The 5,423-nt window shown below is 54.8% G+C and overlaps 1 long non-coding RNA gene across 1 annotated transcript; it reads right to left on the bottom strand.

The window, feature by feature from the left end:
- Nucleotides 1-236: 236 nt before the first annotated feature.
- Nucleotides 237-4,391, bottom strand: LOC123954530. Its single transcript, XR_006821092.1, has 3 exons — nt 3,953-4,391; nt 3,060-3,171; nt 237-1,198 (listed from the first exon to the last, which is right to left on the bottom strand). It is a non-coding gene; the product is annotated as an uncharacterized LOC123954530 (long non-coding RNA).
- Nucleotides 4,392-5,423: the final 1,032 nt, after the last annotated feature.

The following is a 5,423-nucleotide window of genomic DNA, read 5'->3' as shown; positions in this document are numbered from 1 at the left end:
AGGTTTCTTTAGGGGACAATGCCAATGTTCTCAGATTGATGGTGGTGATGTTTGCCAATTGTCTGGCACTGTTTCCTTCAAGTGGGTGAACTGTAGAGTATGGGAATGTTATCTCTGTACAGGTGTTCATAGAAAGATGTCTATAGATTCCTTCCTCCATAGAGACGGGGTGGGGCGGCGGGGGCGGGGTGGGGAACTGCAAAAATTGTGTATGAGAAGAAATCTTCATTTTTAAATTGAGTCTTCACTCTAAAAGAAGAGCTGTTAGCTGCCCAAGCTGAAATGGTGCTAAGGACATAGTTTTTGCAAATATATTTCTGGAGAAAATACAGGGAAACTGCTCTCCTTGGACTCAGTCTATTAACACGCCCAGTACATCGAAGGTATGAAGGGTACCTCACCTTATAGTTTCCAGAACACGTAACCCCGGGTGACCTTCACAGCACCCCCTGAGGCAGGCAAGCCGGGGATTATCATCTCTGTTTTACTGGTGAGAACACAGCCTCAAGGACAGGAAATATCTGGCTCAGGGTCACAGTTAGAAAGAAAAGGGACAGGGACCGAGGCCTCTGGCCTGCACGTCCGTCCGAAGCTCTGTTTACACCACTGTGGCTTCCTTCCATTGTCACGATTACCCGCGGCCCCCGCGGTCTCCCAGCGCTTCACCGTGGTCAAAGCCCGGAGCCTCCTTTGTTCAATTTCCTCGGCCAGAGACCCCGCGGCGGGCGGGTCGCTCTCATTGGTTCCCGCTCCGCCTGGCCCGCCCTTAGCAAACCAACATCCGCGAATGAGCGAACGATCACGGCCCTCGAGCCCCGCCCCTGCTCAGGAGCCTCCGAGGGGCGCCCGGGGGGTTTGGGTGTGCGTTCCGGCTGTGAGCTTGACCCGCAGGGTATCTGCGAAGATGCCACTCAGCTTACTAGATCGCTGGGCATTAGACCTGTGAAATGGGAATGAGACGTTCAACCGTGTGGAGCTGGCGAGATGTTACTGAGCTGTCGCAGAAAGGGCTGGGCTGCAGGCCGTGGCTGTCCCGGCCGGCCCTACTCGCGGACGTGGCGTCGGATCCGAGCTAGTCTGCTTGGATCGCCAGCTTGCAGCAAATTCTTTCCCTTCCAAAAGCTCTTTGGAGCACACAGCTTGGCAGCTGGTTATCTTCCCTTGAGTTTTCGTGGTGTCTCTTTGTCAGAGTGTGGCCCTGGATTACAGTATAAGGGTCAGAAAAAGCTGGGGCTCCTTTTGAAAAATCTAGATTTACCAAGTCAAAATCTCTTGGGGATGAAAAAAATCTGTGGTAGGAAACCTGAAATCTGCATTTTCTATAAGCCCTCCCCCCTCCATCTCCCCTCCCCCCATTATATACACAGCAGCTGGTGCCCCCCCCCCAAACTAAATTCTAAGGGTCTGTGCTCCAACCACGTCACTTAGCACAGTGTTAAGCACCTAACAGGTTCTGAATGTCAGTATTCGTGGGATGGAAGAGAAAGTATGGTGCTGAGCTGAGCAGTTCTCAGACACACCTGCATCGGAAGCATCTGGAAGGCTTGTTCACACAGATCGCTCATCCCCACCCACCCGGAGTCTCTGAGTCCGTAGGTCCGGGTGGCACCCGAGAATCTGCATTTGCAGACACTGCGCATGGGGCACCGCACGGTGTCTCCCGAAGAGTTTCGCGGGGAGACCAGAAGCACCGCCGGCAGCCCTGGGGGACTTGGACATCGCAGCTGCTCAGACCCCACCGGGGACCTACTGACAAAGAGCCTGCATCGTTAACAAGAGCTTCAGGCGATCGAGGGCCACATTCAAATGCACGAGGCGACACTGTGGGGCTCCTCTGGACCTCCCGACAAACCAAGGAGGCAGCTGCTGCTTTTACTCCCGTTTCATAGATGAGGACATCGAGGCTGGCCAAGAGAGAGCCTGATGCAGAGTCACACAGACACCCAACCCTCACCCTTGACACTCGGACACGGTTTCCCTCTCTTCCTGGAAGCTCTCCCGGCGCCTTCCTTCCTTCGGATAACAGTCCTAGGAGCTCAAACAACTGAATCAAGCTGCAAGGGAATCCTGTACCCAGCCATGTGCTTGAGGCCACGCCTGGGCTGTGTTCACACGATCATGAGCTGAGGTCCCTGGCCTCAGAATTTGCCAGCTCGTTTTGGAAGTAAGAGCCACCCAGGTGAAAATAGCAACATCAGACAACATAAAATTAAGTGCTGAGTTGTACAGTCAATATCACATTTTATCTTTAAACTAGGGTTTGCCTAAAGAATATGGAGACTTCTAAGAGATTCATGCCAGACTCACATCCCTGGGTGTCTTCCTGGCTTGTTCCAGGCCCTGCACCGTGGAGCCCAGTGCAATGGCAGGTGCCCCCTCTCTCCGGGTCTGCCTCTTCCCTTGTGTATGTGCCCCTGTCTTGGTGAGGTCATGCTGCTGTCTCATGCTGTCCCAGGTGACAGAGGGGTTTGAAGAGCAGAGGGGGAGCTATGATGCTGTCCCCCCAGGAGAGAGATCTCCAGTCCCCCGTGACAGCCAAGTGCAGAGCCAGCCACATAATTTACAGGGTCCCATGCAAACGTTATTAAGAATTTTGAGATGGTGACCGGAGAGCATTAAACCAAATGTGAGGCCTGTATAAGAAGAGCACGGGTCATGTGAGGCTGGAAACAGGACAGACGGTACAGCACTTAACTCGCAAATAGCTTGCCTGTCAGGGTTGGGGTGGCCTGTGGAGGAGAGGAAGGAGGTAGAGCTGGAGGCTAGAAGACAGTGGAGGTGGGAGCACGGTGCCTTTCTGGACATGGAGGGGATCTGCTCTGGTGTAATGGCTGTCATTCTCTCACGGCAGGGGGGTGGGGGGAGACGGGGGAGAGGCCAGGAGCTGTGGATCCCCGCCCCTCTCCACAAGGGGCTCAGTCTCTTCCTGTTGAGGTCCTGGGGCTGAGGCCAAGGAACCACGGTGGGGACACAGGAGAATGGGAAGCTGGTGGCCAGGAATGGTGCTATGTCCTCCGGGCCGGCTCCCACGCTCCCCGTCCTGCCCCCCAGGTCCTCACCTCAGTCATGGGTCCTGGGTTCTCTGCGGGGCTCTGCCAGTGTCTCTCTCTGTTCAGCAACCGGATGGGCCGAATATGGTCTCACAGCTCTTCTGTGGGGCTAGGAGCACAGCTGAAATTTGCCCAGCTCCAGAGGTTAAGAATTGCATGGAAACAGACCACCTCTGACCCCAGGGACCGGGACACCCTCCTTTGACAAAATAATGTTGCCTGGGGGTGTTTCCCACCTAATAACTCTTTGCAGTAACTTCTGCTGCAGCTTCCCTCGTTCTTATTATCTTCAATGGCTCTGGTCCGCAGCCCCCCACGCCTTCCACTGCGGGGACATCCATCCTTGGCTCCATCCTTTGGGGGGCTGTGAAAACGACTCCTGACTGTCCCCCCACCCCAGGATTCTCAGGGAGCGGGTCTGGCTACCAGGATCCTGAAATGCTCCGCTGCCTCATCAGCTTACCTCCCGCCCCCATGAAGTTCCTTGCCGCACCTGCTCAGGCCACACTAGACATGACACTTTCCAACGTTCTGGTGGGTCCTCCCGACTCCCACTGACTCCTCAAGAAGCGACTGCGGGGGCAAGGAGTGAGCACTAGCCCCGTCCCTGTCCCTGTCCCTTCCTGGCCCCAGCAGGCAGTTCACCGAGGGGAGGAGCGTCACGCCACCACTGAAACCCGCCTGTTGTTGGCTCTCTTCCTGTTTCGGGACCGCCTGGCCTCCTAGCACCTGTGTTCTGCTTTTCTCGGTCTTCATCTCTCACGTCCAACACCTATCTGGCCGATGGAGCGCCTTTTCCATCCTACCACCTGCCCACCTGTCTGTCCACCTCCAGCAGCAGCAGCTGCTGTCCTCGCCTCCCCCACCCCTTGCGCTTGCCATCCCCACCGAGGATCCCGTACCTGCTCCAGCAGCACCCCTGCAGCTTCTCACCACGCCCCTCCGCCGGCGGGGGCTACCCCTGCGGCGGGGCCAGGGAGGCCCCAGCATAGGAGCCCCGGCGTGAGCGTGAGTCGAGGTGCCGCGGCCAATCCCGCTGCTCTCGTGTCTTTCTAGGCCTCAGGCTCCGTGCCCAGCAGGTTTCCGGGGCCAATGCGAAACCTTGCTTGTCTGCTCAGACTCCTGGGCCAGATGTTTCCTGTTTAGCGGTTTCATTTTTTGTAATGTAGTCTCCTCTGGGGTGCAGGGCTGGGACCCGACAACCCCCGAGACAGAGGCAAACATCACTTCTGAGGATTCTCTCTTTCTCCTGCACATACCCCTCCCGCCTCCAAGCGCCCTGTGCTGCTCACTGTGCCCATGTCAGCCCTGCTGCCCCCTAGCAATACCCGCTGGGAACTGAGGATGGTGGGGACTCGACAGCCTCTCGAAGCCACCCTGATTGGAGACAGCTCGGGGTCCAGGACACACAACCCCATAGTTGCTTTCGACCGGGGCTGTGCAGTGGAATCCCCCCAGGAGCTTTTTAATACCTGGTCCCATGTGCTATGGTGAGTGCTGTGAAGTGTGTAAACCTGGCGATTCACAGACCTGTACTTATATGTTAATACATTATATGTTAATTAAAAATTATAAACAAAATAAGAGCATATCAGATTCAAATAAAATGCACAATGGAAAATAAAATAAAATAAAACTACCTGGTCCCAGGTCCTTACTGACCTAGGTGATCCGGAGTCAGGTGATTCTAACCAGCAATGATCTCAGAGTCTGGACCTTGACCCAGGAGCATCCGTGAGATCTGGGAGTTTGTTAGAAGTTCAGATCCTTGGTGCCACCCAAATCTTCTAAATCAAAATATTTGGGGGTGGGGGCCGGGAGTCTGGGTGTTAATAAGCTTTGCCCACGATGCTCATATGCACACGTTTGCAAACCAGAGCAAAGGGGAGGGATGACTGGAGGCAGCATCCTATTTCTGAGTTTACACCAGCGGTTTTCAAAGCGTGGTCCTTCGTCCCCATCATGCTGGTACTTGTTAGAAATGCAAATTCTCAGGCCTGGCATCAGACTTACTGATTCAGAATCTGGGGGTTGGGCCCAGCACTCTGTTTACAGAATGGTATAGGTGATTCTGATATGTGTGTGTGTGTGTGTGTGTGTGTGTGTGTGTGTGTCCACGTTGGAGGGCTACTGGTCTACCACCCACCTGTCTGACCTAAGACCATTACACGATCTGGGTCCAATCCACGGACGCTCTGTAGGAAAAGGATGGTGGCAAAGGACATCTGTAGAGGCTTGAAGTTGTAACCCATCAAATGATGACATGCTTAGGGTTGGATGGTGAGTCTGTTCTGAAGAGTTCCCTCCCCAAACACAATTCAGGAAGTCTATGTTGGGAAGTTTTGGAGGCAAGATCCAGGCGGCCGGCCTGCC

This window comes from Meles meles, chromosome 12, assembly GCF_922984935.1.
Source record: "Meles meles chromosome 12, mMelMel3.1 paternal haplotype, whole genome shotgun sequence".
Taxonomy (NCBI): Eukaryota; Metazoa; Chordata; class Mammalia; order Carnivora; family Mustelidae; genus Meles; species Meles meles.
Note: the sequence above shows the minus strand (reverse complement) of the source record. Positions and strands in the feature narration are given on the sequence as shown.